At 40.2% G+C, this 19,752-nt stretch overlaps 1 long non-coding RNA gene across 2 annotated transcripts in view; it reads left to right on the top strand.

The window, feature by feature from the left end:
* Positions 1–19,752, top strand: part of LOC136395008 (uncharacterized) — an 88,294-nt gene that overhangs the window by 34,836 nt on the left and 33,706 nt on the right. Inside the window, exon 2 of one of the 2 annotated variants that reach the window (XR_010749253.1) lies at positions 12,701–12,774. The exons of the other annotated variant lie outside the window; for it this stretch is intronic. This is a non-coding gene — a long non-coding RNA (uncharacterized lncRNA). The remainder of the gene's footprint in view (positions 1–12,700; positions 12,775–19,752) is intronic. 2 annotated transcript variants of the gene reach the window in all.

Genomic DNA, 19,752 nt, shown 5'->3' with positions numbered 1-19,752 from the left:
TAAGGAAAAAGGAATGTTTGGCTCTAGACACAGGGGAGAGGTTGGGCAACAGCCAGACTCATTTGAACTGACTTCGATTCCAGCAACATAGATCTGGGTGGGGGCTGGGCGGGGGGCGGTTAAGAAGGAGTTGGCCAATGGAGGGCCCCATGCAAAGGGTGTAGTAGCAGTGAGCTAATAACCAGATATTGGCTCTGCCTTTTTTCATGAAATTCTCTGTCCTGGAGTCTTCAGCTGTGCTTTAGGGGGATGAAGGAAGACCTGTATTTGGGGGCAGTGTGCACCTGCAGACTGACAGAATTTGGGGATAACATATAAAATGATGATGAGGCCACCAGACATGATTAGGGAAATCTGGGGAGCAGCAGATTAAAATGAGAGAACAAACAACAGGAGAAAAGTGAGAGCATTTTCTGAGTATTCTCAGAACTGTGCAGGGCTCTGTATACATGTTTGTGTTTATACAGCATTAGTTCTTTTACAGCTGACTTTTGAACAAAGTTTCCTTTCATCTGAATCACATTCCCCTTGCTTCTTCAACTCATCATTTAAGTCTCAGGTGAAGTGCCATTTCCTTAGGGTGACCTTCCTCAGTTCTCCAAACCAGATGAGGCCCCCAGCATATTTCTGCGCAGGCCCTGCTTCCTCCTCCTTCTTGTTCATCAGCAAATGTTTACTGAGCCTGCCATTGTCATATGCATGAGAGATACAGCAGTGAAGGCACCAGATAAAAATCCTTGCTCTCATCACACCTGGCGTTATTTGATTACTATTTGTGTTTTCTGTTAGACGCAGCTCCTCAAGGACAGCCAACACCTCCATCTTCTTTACCGTTTATACCCCACCACATAGTTTTGAGCCTGGAACATGATAGGTGCTTAGCAAATATTTGTCAAGTGAAGGAATGGTATAAAAGTTGGAGATCTGCTGAGGTTGATAGTATCTGTAACCAGGGGGTCTTCAAATTCCTTGGCTGATATCGCATAGTCAAGGGCATAAAATGAGTTGTTGAACTTGGAAAGCTTCAAAACATGCTAGGAATTATAACTGATATAAAAATGTAGCTTGACCTGTTAGGTAGCTACATATCAGGCTTTCAAAGCCTACTATTGACTTAAATGTTTTAAGGGGATTTGATGTTAAAGGAAGTTGAATAGATCAGGAGCAAAAGCACTCTGGCCCCAGGGGCTCATAGCGGCCTTGGCTGGCTTCCATAAGCCTTTACTGCAGGAAGTATTCATAAGTATTTAAAAACAGTCTTATGTTTGTGTGGGGACAAACTATAGTTGTAAAAAGTATAGAATTTTTCTTTCTTTTACCACAGGATCTGTTGGTATGAGAGAACAGAACTAAGTGGGAAAACTAATTTTGTTTTCAAAAATATATTCTTTGGCAAGTGAGTTTTCAACTACAAATAAATACTGGTTCTGAATGGGAAGTCTGAGAAAATAACTTTGATTCTAGACAGTGAGTTCCCAGAGGACAGGGTCTGAAGCACCTGCACCTTGGAGCGCTTGGAACTGAAAAACTCCCTGGAAGTACATTTTCTTTTCTTGAATGAAGGAGCACAGTCTTTTGAGTGGGAAAGAAAAATCAGTCAAATTGATTATTTTGGTAAGCACAGAAACCAGCAATTATTAATTAGCTAAAGCTTTCATAATGTATAAATTATTTTTTTGTGGTAGACATAATCAGGAAAAATAGTCAACCCAAGTTAAATAAACTATTTTAATTCAATTGCAGTACTGTATAACATTTATTTAGTCTGCCTAATGTATAAGAAAATCATAAATACAATAAAATAAAACCTACAACAAAACTATAGAAGAGAAAGAACTACAGTAGGAAAGCACTTGACAGCAATTCAGCACGACACTTAGCTCAGAGTCTCCAGTTGGCCAATGGCAAGAGGAACCCGTGAGGGAATGCACACTTCTCCTCGTCCAGCGAAAGGAACGTCTCAGTCCATCGGGACAGAGAAACATCTTCCTGGCCCTGGGATCTGAGATCCTTTACCATATGGGTCTTTGTAAAGAGGACATTGAGAACAACTGGGACAAGATTCTTAATGTCAATTTTACAGATAAAGATGAAAAGACAAATATATGTGACGCTACTTTTTTTTTAAGCAGGGGTGAAAGGTGAGAACATAACATGAAATCATGGCTCTATAAAAACTATTCCTGAGAGTGAGATGACTAGTTTCATGTTTCTCTGGGATGAGGTGGCACAAACGTGGAGAGGATGGAGGACGGAATATCTTGCACCAGCTGTGGGCCTCAGGGTGGGGATCAGAAGCCATGGCTGCGGTGGTGGCTAAGTGTGCAGCGCTGAGGGCAGCAGGGGGACTCGGCCACACAGGGTGAGGGACCTCTGAGCCTTTGCTTTACTCCTGCCTCTGCTTCAAGCAGTGATGTTCTTCAACTCTGGGTTTTACCTCTTGGGGTTTCTTGCTTCCTTTCTTTCCTTTGAAAGTAAAGTGCTGCCGGGGATATGCAAATTTGTAGTATTATATACTTTTACTGATGAAGCTTCTGTGACCACACTGTTTAAAAAGTACCCATCTGTCCTGACCCAGCAGGCTTGACCCTCTTTCCCAGTTTTGTTTTCCTCATCAGCACTTACCAGTACCTAAGTTACTATGAATTTCTTTCTTTTGTGTGTTGGTCAGGGTTACAACAGGAAACAGTTTCCTTGAACTGGGTGATTTTAAGATCGGGTACTAAAAGAACAATTAACAAAGGTGCAGGCAAGGTTTAGGGAAACCAGTAGGGCTAATGCAGCGCCTTGGGGCCAGCAACAAAGGTGGGGGTAGTGGGGAGCCATTACCACCCCAGGCCTGCAGGGGAAAAGTGAAAGAGCACTTGGGAAGAGAGAGGAACTTGGAGAGCATGGCTGCATGAAGAGGGTTGCCTTTGGGAGAAAGATGCAGCCATCCCATAATGACTCACCACCACACCTTTACCCTCCTCTTGTGCCTCAAGTGCCTCCCATTGGCCAAACGCAGCGGGAGACAAGAAGCAGAGAGTGCTTGCCCATGTGGTTGGCTGAGATGCGTGGGTTGGGGTGGAGCAGCCCAGAGAGTGGGTCAGGTCAGGAGGAGCACGCAGAAGATTGCGACTGTATTTCGTTGGCTGTCTTTCTCCCCCAAGTAGACCTTAAGTTCCATGAGGGCTGGGATTTTTATCTGTTCCTTTCTCTTCTGTATCTGCTGTGCCTGGCTCATGATTGGTGCATATATATATAAGGTCTACCGGAAAGTTCTGTCCATTTTGGGAATAAAATAAAATACAAATTTTTCTTACCATCAATAAACTTTATTAAATAATATAATTGCCATTATTATTAATGATTTCTTGCCAGCGTGAAGGCAATTTGTATATCCCATTTTTGAAAAATGTTTTATCTTTTGATGCAAAAAATTGAACCAGTGCTTGTTTGATATCTTCTTCAGTTTTGAATTTTTTGCCCTTCAAAAAATTTTGTAAGGACAAAAACAAGTGATAGTCGGAGGGTGCTAAGTCCGGGGAATATGGTGGATGCAACAGACATGCTTCTGTAGCATTTCTTCCTTGTTGAAATTCGTAAAAATTACAGTGGTGTAAATGAACTTTATCAGTAGCCATGGGTATACTATCGCTTCACACATAAGACTAACGTGAATCAACTTTGTTTTAGTTAATTTGCTACATCAGTATGTATATACATTAAGTGATAAAAATAGAGAGGCACACATGCACCAAATAAACGTGCTTACGTGTCAAAACTTGGGATAGAAACGGACAGAACTTTCCGGTAGACCATATATATATATATATAATATTGAGTGAAGAAATATCAATTGTTTTAATGTGAGTTTAAAAACTCAACAATCTCAATAATGGTACAGGAACTCTAGGCTATTTATATATAATACATCATTGCGGGAGACACTTTTTAAGTTGGTTCTCTTTATTTTCCTGACTTCAATGAGTAATAAATGTTTGATACTCAATAAATTTTATGTATAAACATAGATATAACAATTTTGAAATTATTTTCAACCAGAGTTTGAGTCACTGCATATAGAAGAACTTCTTGCAAGGCATTTACTGCACAGTAATATGATTCAATCATTCAATCATCTTTATTTCCTATGTGTCTCACAATGCTGAAGGCAGCATTATCTCCCTAAGTCTTATACATTTCAGCAGAGAAATAATCATAGCACAAAACAACATTTCTACTACTGGTGAAGACTGATCACAGAGATAACTGTTTTGAACACCCTACTGCTAGGGAGAAGGGGAAAAAAGGAAGGTCAGTGATTTATTTGAATGGACAGATGGGTCATAACGTATTCCTTCAAAGTGATCTAATTTGGGCTCTGACGGACTGTAACAAGAAGTGACTCAGAGCAAAGTGTCCTTCACTGACACAAATGTGGGCTCTGATGGAGGGGCTGCTCTCCCCAACCTGTCCCACGGGCTGAGCAACAGTTGAGGTCTGTTTCTTTAGGTGTTGGGATCACACAGTCTAGGAATTCTAAGGAGCAGGAGCACAACACCTTGACTCATTTCAGGGCATCTCTAGGACACCAGTGCCACCCGCCAGTGTCTGAGGAGCTAAACTCAACATGTCAGGCACAGCTGAGAAAACGAACAGGGTTCCCCTGCCCTGGCAGAATCTCGTAAAGTCTTGAGATGTGGGCTCCATAGATGGTGCTCTGTTACAGGCAGTCTGGTGATGTCATGAGAGGTCTCCATCCAAGTGAGAGTGGTAGATTGTACTAATGTTCAAAATGCTTGCTGCCCCCTCCCTGGGGTACTGCTCCCTGAAGGAGGAGTTCACCTTCCCTCTCTTGTTGGTATCAGGAATGGCCATATGACTTGCTTTGCTGATGAGGTGGGAACAGGAGCTTTATGAACGAGCGTGTGTTTTTCATGTTTCATTTGTCTCTGCTACAGACTTAATGTTCCCCAGAGAGGTTGCTCCATTAGCCTGTGACCTGGACTGAAGTCAACATAGTGTAGAGCTGAGGCCAGCCCACAATGGATATAACCATAAACGCAAAATAGAGCTATTTATTATTATTGTAAGCTGCTGAGATTTGGGGATCATTTGTTACTGTGGCATAACCGAGTCTACCTGACTGACACAGGGAAATCACATCTCTCACTGTCCCCACTCGCCCACCCTGCAACAGAAAACAGCTGTTACGGTGGGCAGAGAGCTGGCTTGTCGGGCTCTTTAGCCACTAAGGTCAGAAGCACAATGAAGGCTGCTGAGGGTAAAGCAAGGACTGTCAGGTTGATGGGGAGTTAGCAACATTCGGTGCTTTGTTTACTGAGAAACAATTTGAACTTGAAAGTGGCTTTTGTAAGAATATGCGGTTGTTTCAGGGGCTCTGACTGGCTCGTGCTGGTCGTTTTGCATTGGAAGTGGGGCCAAGCAGGGAACTGTTATAGCAGGACTATGCCCACCACACAGAAACCACTGGCATGCTTGCCACAATGTAGCAATAGCATGTGGAATTGGCACTCCAAAAGAAAAAGCATTGGAAGCGGCAGGAAATGGAAGCATTAATAACTGTCAAGAGCAGGGCAGACAGGCTAACTTAATGGGTGAGCTCAGTCCACTCGGGGCCTGATAAGTCCTATCACTCTCTCTGTCTACAGTCATTCTTCCTAGGAGACATATAAATCATAGTCAATGACCTAATAAAATAATAAGGTTTGTCTGAGTTTTGACAACAGAAAATAATAGAGGACCTCAAATTCAGAGGGAGAGAAAGAGAAGGCATTTTAAAATCGCTTTCTCACTGGAATAGAGAAAGTCTACAAATGAACAAAAAGTTATGCTCTGTCTACAAGCTATCAGTTTCCTGAAAATACCCACAAATCTATGATACTTTATAGAGCTACAGAAAGGAGTCAGGATAAGTGGGAAGGTTTTCCGGCTGCACCTTTTCTCTGTTAGGTACTTGAATCGTCTCTTTCTGACATGAAATGAATTTATTGGAGATTAAACTTTCTTTTACTTTCATGATTTCTTATCTTTGCATTGTTGCATTGTTTACTGTGGAAAGAGTGGGCTTTTAAACAAGGTAGGTCTGAATTTGCATCCCACTTCTGCTTTTGAGGCCCATGACTTGGCAAGTGACTAAATTTCTCTGAGTCATTTTCTTCAACAGTGTTCTTGTGAGGAATTAAATGAAACAATATATTGGGGTATTTGGCACAGAGCCTGACATTTACAGGCTCAATCCTTGTTATTTTTTTTAAGTAATTGTTATTGATTGATTGACTGATTGATTGATTTTAGAGAGAGAGAAACATTGATTTGTTATTCCATTCATTTATGCATTCACTGGTTGATTCTTGTATGTGCCCTAAGCAGGGATTGAACCTACAACCTTGGTGTACCAGGATGACGCTCTAACTAACTGAGCTACCAGGTCAGGATACTATCTTTCTTTAATCTTTTGGAAATGTTTAAAGGTGGGAGAGGATTACGCTGCTAGTGCAGGTCAGTCATGGTATGTTGACAAACAATGTACATCTGGTAATCACTATAATTAAAAGAACAGGTGACTACTAAGTATACCATTTGCTCTATTAGGTCAACTACATGGCCTACCCACCCCATTGTTCTGCTCTAAATATCTACATTAAATTTTGTGTGGCTGATTGCTGGATATAATGTTTCAATGACAACTCTCCTTACTCACTGGGAGCTAGTAGTCTGTGTCCCTAGTTAACATCTATTGCATTCAGTAAGTACTTGCATCTTTATTATAGACAGGATGCTTTGACAGTTTATCTAAGGAGCTTTGCTCCTCGCTTTCCCATCTTCTCTTCCTTTAACAGAAGAAAAAGTGTTGCTATTGATATTTCTGTTTTACCTGTGCTCTCAATTCTATCCTTTCCAGACCCTCTGGGAACTTGTTTTTGTCGATTGTTTCTTCTCTTCTTTACTGTCAATCTCCTTTCTACTGGCTCCTTTTCTTCTGCTAGGGCAAAAAATAAAAGAATAAACAAAACTCAAAATACTCCCAGAAGCAGCCTCCCTCAAGTCAGGCTCCTTCCCCAGGAGGGTGCAGAAGCACTCAGCTCAAGGCCAACAACACCAGAGCATGAAGAGGGCCTGATCATTCATTGTACCTGATGGAGCTGGACCCCTCCTCTCTCCCATACTGAGTAGCCAGTAGCAAGCAAGCTGGTTGCCTCTAGAGCAGCTATTTCAACTGGTGTGCCATGCAAAAAATTTTAAAATATGTATCACCTGACTATTTCGTCAGGGGTACTGACATCTTTTCCCTTAGATTGTCACATAAAAAAATGACAACAGTCAACATAATAGCCATCTGTTGTAAATGAGTCAAAAGCATACCTATTTTTCTTGTCAGGTTGGCAAAAAATAGAATATATATTTTGGTGTGCTGCAGAATTTTAGTAATTAGTTTTGTGTGCCATGAGATGGAAAAGGTTGAAGATCGCTGCTCTAGATGACAGTGGTAAGAACCTCTGTGAATGAAATTCTTGGTGCTGGTCTAGCATGAGTTGTGGGTCTAGAGAAAAAATAAGAGTTTTGGGGAACTCTACAACAATTAGGGAGAAGAAAGAGGAAAGGAAACAGGAGACTTCAGTATGTTCCACGTAAATCCTGCAGAGCTGACCAGGCGTTCTGACGAGGGAGGCACACAGCCGGGCGCTGGGACCGAAGAGGTGCAGGTGCCCCTAGTCCCAGCGGAACGCTAGCAAATACTCTGCGCTATTGAAAACCACACTCCTCTTCCAATTAGAGGATGCAGGAAGTCGCAGCATTTACATGTGGTTTTTAAACAGACCCAGTATTGTCAATCTCTTTTTCTACAAGTGAAGAAAATGATCAAGTAATGGGAAAGGGTCAAATGCTCTACCATAGTGCCATTGTCTTCATCTTATTAATAATTATGATGCCTTATTCCTATATACAGTTGACCCTTGAACAACGCAAGGGATTAGGGATGATAACGCTTTGCCTATTTGGAAATATGTATATAGCTTTTGACAACCTTAAAACTTAATTACTAATAGCCTACTCTTGACCAGAGAAGTCTTATTGATAACATAAATAAATGATTGACATATTTTCTAGATGTATTATATACTGCATCTTTACAGTTAAGTAATAGAGAAAACATTATTTTAAAAATCATAAGAGAAAAGACATTTACAGTAGTGTATGTATTTATTGAAAAACATCCACATATAAGTTTCCCAGTGCTGTTTAAACCTGTGTTGTTTAAGAGTCAAAGGTATTTCAGCCCTAAAGTGACAGGTTCAGGCTATTCAAGATAATACATATATCTTCAAAAATCATAGAAAGGTTTTAAAATTTCTGCCTTAACTGATGGTGGCACAGTAGATAGAATGTCATCCTGGGATGCTGAGAACCCATGTTCGAAATTCCGAGTTTGCTGGCTTGAGCGTGGGCTCACCAGCTTGAGTGCAGGGTCGCTGGCTGTAGTGTGGGATCTCAGATATGACCCCATGGTCACTGGCTTGGGCCCAAAGGTCACTGGATTGAAGTCCAAGGTCACTGGCTTGGGCCCAAGTTTGCTGGCTTGAACAAGGGGTCAGTCACTGGCTCTGCTATAGCCCCCCAGTCAAGGCACATATGAGAAAGCAATCAGTGAACAACTAAGATGCCACAACTATGAGTTGATACTTCCCATTTCTCTCCCTTCCTGTCTGTCTCTCCACCCTCCACCCTGCTCTGTCTTGCTAAAAAAAAAAAAAATAAATTATAAAATAAATCCTATCCTTTATTGAGATAGTCTTGACTTTTCTAGATCCTTTGTTTTTCCATATACATCTCAGAATCAGCTTGCAAACTACTACTCTTACTCTTTAATATCATACTCTTGGCACACTGATCCATTCTGTTGAACTGGACTTATAACACAAAAAGCAATGCAAATAGAGCAAATGCAAACAACATGCAAATAATACAAACATGTGAATACTGTGTAACAAATGTGGGAAAAAAGCCAGTTTTTACTAGTAGAACACACAGGTAGAATTTACAACTTTAATCTGTAGGTAAATGATCTTGCTACCAGCTTTTTAGTTTGGAGGAGAGAAAAGAGGTCTAACTTGTCCAGCTCCTTTGGATAATGTCCTGTCATTAGTAGAAATGTACAATAATGCAAATAAGGTGAAAATACATGAACTGAGAAGAACTTCATACTATTAATTTCATGTTAGCTGAGATGAACTGAGTTATGTCCTTTCAGGATTTGTACTGCTTTTAAAAATACAGTGGTTATTGGAGTGTGATGGGATTTCTGTGAAAATCATTATTAACCTAATAATTCAGTTTGGAAAACTGTATGTGAACAAAATGGCTTCATTACTTTTCACAATAGACCATCAGAAAAACCCTTGGTGACAACCAGTTATCAATAAACCACACTGTAAGAAACACCAAAAACCAAGGTGGCAGTGTTAATTTCAGACAGGGTGAAATCTAAGGTTGAGAATAAAGATGTATAATTTTTTACACACTAGATGAACAAAATAGAATAAGGAAAACATTTCATAAGCATTCTTCTCTTGTCATAAAAATTTCTTCAGGACCTCCCTTTTAATTGGGTGTTTAATATTCTCCTGTGCAGTTGAACCAGCAAGCTGAATTCCACAATATAGTACAAGATTTCTCCACCTCAACAATGCAACAATAATTTGTTATTGGGACTTTTATTAATACTATGAATCAAATCAATAGGCTCGGAGAAAAAAATATCAATAATATCAATGGGTAGTGAAATGGCACTTGATAAATTCAACACCAAATTTCATGTATTACTGGGGACTTGTGCCAGACTTGTATGCAAAAGGAAATGGGGACTATGATAGACCCCCTCCCAGACTGTAAAGGTAAGCTTACAAAGAGCCATTACACCTGCTAGAGCTTTCTAACTTATATAAAGTGGTCTACATCTATATGGGGTGATGAAGAAGACAAAACATTAGAGCACATGTGCCCAAATGCTTGTGTGGAGACTCACCATGTGGTGTTCCTCGAATCATGTCGTCACAGAAGCAGTGATGGGTAGGGGACACTATGATGTGCTGCCTAGATTCCCCTTCAATGAAGGACTGGTTTGCTCCAATTCCTTGGGAGTTTTGCTGGCAGATAGAAATACAATTTTATGCTCAGCTAAACTATTGCTCAAGATTCAACTTAAAACATAGACATTACTCAGATACACAAAAATAGTTTTCTGTCTGCAGGCCCTCAATTAAAGAGCTTTTAAAAAATATTAGCAACCTCCTGATCAGACAGTGGCACAGTGGATAGAGTATCAACCTGAGGTGCTGAGGACTCAGGTTTGAAACTCTGAGGTCACCAGCTTGAGCGTGGGCTCATCCAGCTTGAGCCCAAAGGTCTCTGGCTTGAGCCCAAGGTCACTGACTTGAGCAAGGCATCACTAGCTCTGCTGAAAACCCTCAGTCAAGGCACATATGAAGAAGCAATCAATGAATAACTAAGATGCTACAACTATGAGTTGATGCTTCTCATCTCTCTCCCTTCCTGTCTGTCCCTGTCCCCCCCCCCCACTAAAAGAAAAGTAAAACAAAGGTTAACAACAAAAAAATCTGTAAGGAAGAAGTATGATGCCTAAATGATAAACACATTTGTAAATTAATTAATGCTTGTAAATGAGAAAGGGAAGCTCAGTATAGTAAAAAAGTTATACTTTATGAGGAAAGAAAATAATGTTATCGAATCAACTAAAAAAGAAACAGTAAAAAAGAAGGAAAGAAAACCTCATAAATATAAAACACACTATATGTCATGAGTAATTCTAAATGTTTCAACAATCAAAAAGTATCAATGGATTAAACTCAGCTATTAAAATACCAATAAAAGATTTTATAAAATCAAGCTACTTACTACATACAGACAGATCTAACCATAAAATAAAACCACTAAGTACTCTAAGATCATAATGGAAACAAAACCTATTATGACAATGCTAAAATCCAACAAGAAGAAGGTAGCAATAGGACTGAAGCAGACCCACACATGATATAAGAACAGTCTACAAAGAGAGCACCATAACCAAGAACAAGTAAGTGCACACTTAACAACATGGCCTCCGACTATAGAAAGAAAACAAACCACAAAGAGAAATATATATATATATATGAAATAGACAAAAAGTCTGTAAGAATAATATTTGGTTTACTAAATTAAGAGTTTATCACATACAGACATGCAAACCACACACAAAACCTTTTACCCAATAGATGAAGAATAGACATTCATTTCAAACAAATATAAAACATTTCTAAAAATTAAACATATATTAGGTACCCATAGAACATAGAACATGGTTTTCTTAACTGTAATGTAATTAAATTAGAGAGTAATAACAACATGACAGTTTAAAGAAACCCCCAAACTCCTAAATAATCCATGGGTTAAAGAGGAAAATAGAAAGCAAATGATAAACTATTTAAGACTGACCAAAAAATAACTACATTTCAAAATTTGTATTATGCAGCTGCAGTATTTGGGAGGAAATTTATAGCTTAATGTATTTACTTATAAATAGTAAATATTATTTTTAATAAATGATTTCATGATTTAATTCAAGAAGCTGTAAAAATGAAGCAGTAAACCTATGGAAAAAATAGGAGAAGTTCATAACAATCAGAGCAAATATGAACAGAGAAAACAAGCCAAGAAAGATCACCAATAGCAATAATTAACACATTCAAAACCTATTTTTTTTTAAAAGATAAATAAAAAGATATATCCTTAAGAAAACTGATCAAAGTCAAATACAGAAAACTATATCTGGTTACAGACTGACCTATCTTTTTTGCTAATGAATTTAAAAACAAATAAAATGGAATATTTTGTAGAAAAATACAAATATTAAACTCAGAAGAAATAGAAACCCAAATAAATGAATAATCAGTAAATAGTATCAGTTTTGACAGCCCTACTCTTCCAAAAGAACATCTTTCAGGTAAAAACAAGATGAGTTGCATGAAAGTTTCAAAACAGGTAGATAAACTTTTTCAAGAAAAAGGAAAACTATTCATTCAACTCATTGTATAAAACCGCCATAACCTTATACACTGAAACTAAGTAAGCAACTTACTGACCGTCTCATTATGGCTGTAGGTGAGAAAATAAGCAATAAATTATTAGTAAACTAAATCCAGGCAGCAGTATTTAAAAATAGTAATTGTGGCCAATGTGGAATTTATATAACAAATCAAGGATAGTTTAATATTGAAAAAATCTGTCCAAGTAAATTTAATGCATTGACTTATTGAAAAAGTAAAAATACATAAACATCTTAGTAAATAATAATAAAAATAGTTGACAGCATTTAAGATTTAGTTATAAAAATTTCCTGTCAGATGATAAAGATTAAGAATCTTCTTAAATTCAATAAAGGGCATTTACTAAAAATCTACTAGTAACAACAAGACATTTGAAATAGTTTAAATGTTCATTAGTTGGGGAATGCATAAATAAATGGGGTCTATCCATATAGCAGGACACTATAAAGCAATTATCCACAAAGAGAGCTCCTGAAAACATGAGTAAAAGAGAGCAGTACGTTGTGTGTGTGTATGTTGCAGAGGGAGAGAGGAAGTTAAATTGAACTGGAGATGGGAGCATGAAGCTTCACATTCATCTGTCATGGCAGGTAGAAGAGCAGTAGAAAACTTCGTTTTTGAGAAGCTGTCTTCGGGCCAGAATGGTTGGAGCATTGGGAGTGAGGTAAGTATACACCAGAGGAGACAGGAGAACAGCAGAGGCAGATCCTATCGGGCCTAGGACATCAAAGCAAAAAGGCTGGATTTTATTCTGGGTGAAGTGGAAAGCCCTGGAGGTTTTAGGTGAGGGAGTGATAACTGCTTAAAAGATCACCATCTGTTTCAGTCAGTTCAGGTGGCTATAACAAAGTTACAGAGATTGGGTGGCTGAAACAACAGAAATTTATTTCTCACCATTTTGGAGGCTGGCACGTCCAAGATCAAAGCTCCCGCAGACTCAGTGCCTGACGAGAATCCACTTCATGGGTTGCAGATGGCCATATCATCATGTGTCTTCACATGACAGAGAAAGGAGCAAGGAGCTCTCTGGGGTCCCATTTATAAGGGCATAATTGCATTCATGAGGGCTTCACCCCTCCAGAAACTATCACTTTGGGATTAAGATCTCAACATGTGAATTTGGGGGAGCACAAACCTTCAGTACATAACACCGTCTCTCTCCTCTATGTCTCATCGACTATTGGTCAATAATATCATTATTTTTTCATCATCAAGATTGATAGCACTTACATATATTCTATTCTATAACTAGATATGTCACCTATGCTTTATCTATAGGCTGATTTAAAAATTGCAATCAGTCAACACCATTTATAATACAATTATATAAATATATGTCACGGCAGACTGGGTAGACCATCTGCTAAATTTAGCTGTAAATGGGGATCTGCCCTCCATGGAGTAGGCCCACAATGGCCTCGCCTAGGTGGAATATGTGGGTGATTCTGTCTAGTACTGAATTGCAGTATAGGAAAGCCTATGCGTGCGAGGATCCCACGTTGTACTTACAGCAGTGAGAAAGCAGACCAGCATTCACGTTCTCGGCAGGTAGGTCGCTGCTACCAGAGAAAGGAGGAGGAAAGGGCTAGCTTATGTTTGTTCTGGGGCTTATTCCAGTCAGATGCATTCCTCCACCTTTTTGGTGGAGCAGATAATGAGAGAACAGAGAGATTGGCCGGGCTACTTTAGAAAAGCTTCATCCACAGGGAAGGAGGCACTGGGTGTGAGCAGTGCCTTTCATCACTGCATTCTCTCTCTTTTTTTTAATTTTTAAAAATACTTCATTTATTCATATGAAAGAGAGATAGAGAAGAGGGGAAGGAGCAGGAAGCATCAACCCCCAATTTGTGCCTTGACCAGGCAAGCCCGGGGTTTCAAACCGGTGACTTCAGCGTTCCAGGTCAACACTTTATTCACTGCACCACCACAGGTCAAGAAGCAGTCTCCTTTTTTTTTTTTTTTTTTTTTTTTTTCATTTTTTTTTTTTTTTTTTTTCATTTTTCTGAAGCTGGAAACAGGGAGAGACAGTCAGACTCCCGCATGTGCCCGACCGGGATCCACCCGGCACGCCCACCAGGGGCGATGCTCTGCCCCCCAGGGGGCGATGCTCTGCCCATCCTGGGTGTCGCCATATTGCGACCAGAGCCACTCTAGCGCCTGAGGCAGAGGCCACAGAGCCATCCCCAGCGCCCGGGCCATCTTTGCTCCAATGGAGCCTTGGCTGCGGGAGGGGAAGAGAGAGACAGAGAAGAAAGTGCGGCGGAGGGGTGGAGAAGCAAATGGGCGCTTCTCCTATGTGCCCTGGCCGGGAATCGAACCCGGGTCCTCCGCACGCTAGGCCGACGCTCTACCGCTGAGCCAACCGGCCAGGGCCAGCAGTCTCCTTTTTAAACATTAAGCATGTCCCACACTTTCCTTCTCTCTCTAGCCTTGCTCTCACATCTTGCCTTCCACCTGGGGGAGCACCGGGTTCTTCTGCTTTTCCTGTCATTCCCAAATGGCTTTCATCTCATGCCTGGTTGGGTCTCCATTGAACCTATAATTTGTAATCTTGTGTATTTTCTTCGCCTGCCGTGGATTTGAGGACGTGTTGGGTGCATATGGAGAAGGTGGAAGAGAAGGCCTTTCAGTGCAAATTATGGCCACAAGTAAACCTTCCAGACCATTTTATTCATCACACCGTCTACTCCTCACAGCAGACCTGAGAATTTCTTAGCATCCCCTATTTTATAGAGGCATAAACCGAATTTTAGAAAAGTTAAATAAGTTGCCCTCAATCCCCCTTAAAATTGTAAGCTGTTTTCTTACTTTTGGCCCCGTGTTCTGTTTGCTATACCACCATGGCTCATTCGTAAAATATGTTTTTTTCTTTTTCAGTATTTCCTGATCTGCCGACCTCTTTCTTTTTGGTTTGCAGATGAGGGAGGAGAATGCTAGAGTAATTTTAGAGGCACAGACATTGATGTGAGTGGCTTTTCTTATGTTTGAGAAAAACTGTATAAAAATATTTAACCGTTGAGAGTGTATACAGTCCTTCTTTAGCAGGTGCTATTATTTTCCCAACGCACAGGCCCTGGGATGCCTTTATGCTTACTCGTCACATCTGGGCAAGGGAGCTGAAATGAGAAGCAGCAGTTTCCTGCAGAGTCTTTGTTAACTGGCAAATCTCTCTGGGAGACATTATTCCCATCATGCTTTGTGTAAATTAATTTGATAACTTGGGTTTTCCCAGCTGAAGGGCCTTAGTGCTGACGCTGCGTCACTTCCTCATCACCCACACCCTCTCCTGGACCTGCCTGCCTTGACTTCAGGCTTAGTCTTGCCCATTCCCAGAATAATGTTTTCAGACCACCAACTATATAGTTTGTAAGAAAAAGATATTATAAAACATTTCAAAATAGAACAGTACAAAAATCTCTACGTATCTATCACCCAGAGTCAATAACTAGTAAAATTTTACAACACTACCATGCGAATTGTTTTTTTCTTTGCTGAAATATTTTAAAGCTTCCCCGGGCTTCGTATCATTTCACCCCCACATACTTTAGTATGGACAGAGGTCAGCTCTTTAAAGTCATCAGTACTTTTCTAAAAAGTAGGGACTTGATTCTTTTTTTTTTTAAGTTTTTTTTTTTTTAAATTTTATTTATTCATTTTAGAGAGGAAAGAGAGAGACAGAGAGAGAGAGAGAGAGGAGCAGGAAGCATCAACTCCCATATGTGCCTTGACCAGGCAAGCCCAGGGTTTTGAACCGGCGACCTCAGCATTTCTAAGTCGATGCTTTATCCACTGCGCCACCACAGGTCAGGCCAAGGACTTGATTCTTTAGGTTCACTACTCACCAAATTATTTCATACAAATCCCACACAGTTGGTATTCAAATTTCTAGTTCAACTATACATAAAACACAAAATACACGAATCCATAGTTTGTGTTCACCCCAATATCTGGAAGAGATAAGTCTACTAAATTTTTTTTAAAGTGGATCACTGAGTCATGGGCCAGCTGGATGGAGAGGCATGGACATCTGGCTGGGATGGCTGCTTCTCTGACTGCTGGAGAGCAGGACCCTTGGACCTCCTGTTCCCCAGCCAGGCTACCAGAGCACCTGCCAAATCCTGCCCCCTCCTGCGCTATTTCCACTCGGCTGGGCAACTGCAGGCTTCCTGGCACAATGAAGCCATTCTCTGAGACCAGCTCTGGTTCCACCTGCTCAGCGAAGACTTTCCTAATTGCAGCTTCCACTTGGTTAGGACTAGCACACAGTTTAGAAATCACTGTTCCACACACACACATCTAGCCTTCTCAGGCAGACTGCAAGGACGCTGAGGGGACGAACTGTGTTTAACCATTTAATATATAAATTTTGGTTCCCAATCATGATGGCACAGCTGGTTCTAAATATTTATTATGGAGCACATGAAGTTCAACTTGAGTTTTCATTTGGGCTGAAGTTACTAGTGCCAATTTTTTTTTTCTGCTCAAAATCAAGCCATAGAAAAAGAGAAGGAAGAAAAAAAAGAAAGCCCTTGCAGATGCATTTCTTTGTAAGAATTTAGGTAAAAGCAGGTCGGGTAGACTTTCATCCATTCACTTGTTCAACCTGCCCTACAAGTCCACTTAAATCCTGCCCTGTCTTTACTTGAACAACATTCAAATACTTTTTTCTTTTGCTTCCCTTGCACAAATGACTAGGGCAATTATCTGTTGCTGGCACACATGATGGAATGACCACATGTTTAAGAATCACAAAACTCTCCGTGGGGAATCAGCCCCTAACGAAACTTGACCCAAACCAACAGGCTCAAGCCAGAAGCAGCACCACAGTGCCACCAAGTGGACAGTTTCTAAAAAAAATTCAACTCATGAACTGGCACACCGTTTTGGAACCCGAGCATTTGTGGCAAGCTCCTTTACAGAAGAACAGATTTGATTCTCTGCATTTGTATACCTTCGATGCTGAATGAATTCTAATAATTGCTTCACTTATGCTTCTTAAACTTTTATTCTCTTTAACTCCTACTTGTGACTTTTCTCTAAGAAAATTCCTAACGAAAGCATTTATGACATACAATAATATGGACACTTACCTTTGATTTTACTACATTTTGAGAGAAAACAAGTTCCTCATTTTTTAGAGTGAACTTTTAAAAGATTAATTCTATTTCCCAGAGGGGCCTACTTAAAGGGGGTAAAAAGCTTGCTAATGCAATAGGCATATTGCTTATGTGTAGTTTTGATGTTTTGAGATTTTCTGGAGTTACTCTCATATCTTATTCAGAACATAAAAAAAGTGGTGCTGGGACAATTGGACATCCATACACAAAAACTGAATCTCCACTCTTACCTTGAAGCATAAACAAAAATTAACTTAAAATGCATGTGATTGTCACAAAGACCCAAGCCTCAGCTGACTGCCCAACCTGAGAAAATCTGACAGGACAGCTCTAGCCCACCTTGCTTTCTCTGCATGTCCCTCAGTAGAGGCCCTGTATGATGACATTCTATCTTTAAAAATAGGATTTGCTCAACTTAATAATTATTTTTTTCTAAAAGTCTATCTTGGCTTTATACAGCTTAGGTCAATGCATAGTTTTGTTCTCCTATGAGAGGATTGGAACATTTTCAAATTTATATTTCATGAAGAACTCATTAAAGTCAGCAAGCGCACTGGACTGTTGCAGGAAACCCAAGGTCCAAGGCCAGGTCTGTTACTAACACCCAGTGTGGCCACATGTAAGACACTTAAGAGTCTCTCTTTCTTAGTTTCTGCATTTGTAAAATAAGGTCATTGGTACCCAGCCCTTTTAAAAATTGTGTGTATTTCTAAATTTTCTTTAAGGAGTGTGTGTTATGTTGTTAATAAGAAAGTTGGGCAGGCTCTCTTAGATTCCTTCCCTGCCTCTTGTTTGACTTTTTTCATGATAGTGTGTATTTGCAAGTTAGTATTCTTGAAATATGAGCTCTGCATTTAAAAGCTATTATTTTTGATGAATACTTATGGAAAACTTCTGAGCTATAGCTTTCAAATTTGCTAAGTGAATATTATGACAAACACATTTCTATGTTTTTGCCAAATTTCATTTGTTTAAGAGTTTAAGCATCATACGTCCTAACTACCTCTACTATTGTGTGTGTGTGTGTGTGTGTGTGTGTGTGTGTGTGTGTGTGTGTGTGTGTGACAGAGACAGAGAGAGACAGGGACAGACAGGTAGGGAGAAAGATGAGAAGCATCAATTCTTCGCTGTGGCACCTTAGTTGTTCATTGATTGCTTTCTCATATGTGCCTTGACCGAGAGGCTACAGCAGAGCAAGAGCACCTTGCTCAAGCCAGCGACCATGGGGCTTAGAACCTGGGTCCTTGCATCCCAGTCTGACGCTCTATCCACTGTGCTACCGCCTGGTCAGGCCTACCTTTATCATTTCCACAAAAGAAAAGGCAGTGTCCTGTATCTTCGGCCACCATGCCATGGGATTACACAGGATCTTCCGGGGTTAAGTTACTGTAAGGAGGCATCAAACTGTAGTGGGGAAGCAATGGACAGCAGCCCAAGCCCTTAATCTATCACCCTCTAAGCACCTGACTGTGAAGGAAAACAGTCCATGGGTCTGGGCCTCTCCTTATGTACAAAATAGTGATAATAGACCCTGCCAAACACATTTGGTTGTTGGAAAGGTAGAGTGAAATAAGGTCCAAGGTAGCATGCTGGAAACTTGGGAATCAGTCATTTAGTAGGGAGGAACCAAGGAAGATAGGAAGGTGGAGGGCACAGTATAAGAATCAAGGACGGTTTAGAACCAGAAGCAAAAACTGATGGTGCCCTTCTGTGCAGCTGTCAGGATTGTGAGCTCTTTCTGGTCCCTCTCTCCCCCTTGTGGGAATGATGTGACCAGACATGACCTTATGCCCATGACCCCGTTAGTGCAAGTAACAGGGAGAAAGAGAAAGCTGGATGTCTAAGGCTTAATAGAAAAATAGAAGAATGAAGAGAACAAATAGGGCAGGAGAGGAGGGGATGAAATCAACACTACATCGTCACTTGTGGCAAGCCGGACACCGTGTGACTGATACCGTTCTACATGTAAGGATGGCTTCTGGGTACTCAGTGGTAGGAATAGAATCTTCACTTGATGAACATAAAATAATCATTAAAAATGTAAAACAACTAAAGAATGAGAAATATTCTAATTTAAAAAAATAAGAGGACTGTGTTCTTAAAATTGTCCACATCAGACATGAGAAAGAAAGGGTGGGAAAACGTTCCAGATTAGAGGAGGCTAAAGAGACACGATGACAGAAAGCAATTTCTGATCGAAGCTGAAGCCTGGACTAGAGAAGACAAAAAAGGATGTAATTGGGACAAAAGTGGGACATGGATGGCAAATGAGATGAAAGTACTGTATCAATGCTAACCTAAGTTGAAAACTGTAGTACGGTTATGTAAGCAAACACCCCTATTCTTAGGAAACACTAAGATATTTATGAGGTCCTTTGTTCTTTTTTTAAAAAATTATTTATTTTTAATTTTATTTATTTATTTTTAGAGAGGAGAGAGAGAGGGAGAGAGAGAGAGACAGAGAGGGAAAGAGAGGAGAGAGAGACAGAGAGAGAGAAGGGGGGAGGAGCTGGAAGCATCAACTC

Source organism: Saccopteryx leptura, chromosome 2 (genome assembly GCF_036850995.1).
Source record: "Saccopteryx leptura isolate mSacLep1 chromosome 2, mSacLep1_pri_phased_curated, whole genome shotgun sequence".
Lineage (NCBI taxonomy): Eukaryota > Metazoa > Chordata > Mammalia > Chiroptera > Emballonuridae > Saccopteryx > Saccopteryx leptura.
The sequence above is the reverse complement of the archived record's forward strand: the minus strand, read 5'-3'. Positions and strand labels throughout refer to the sequence as shown.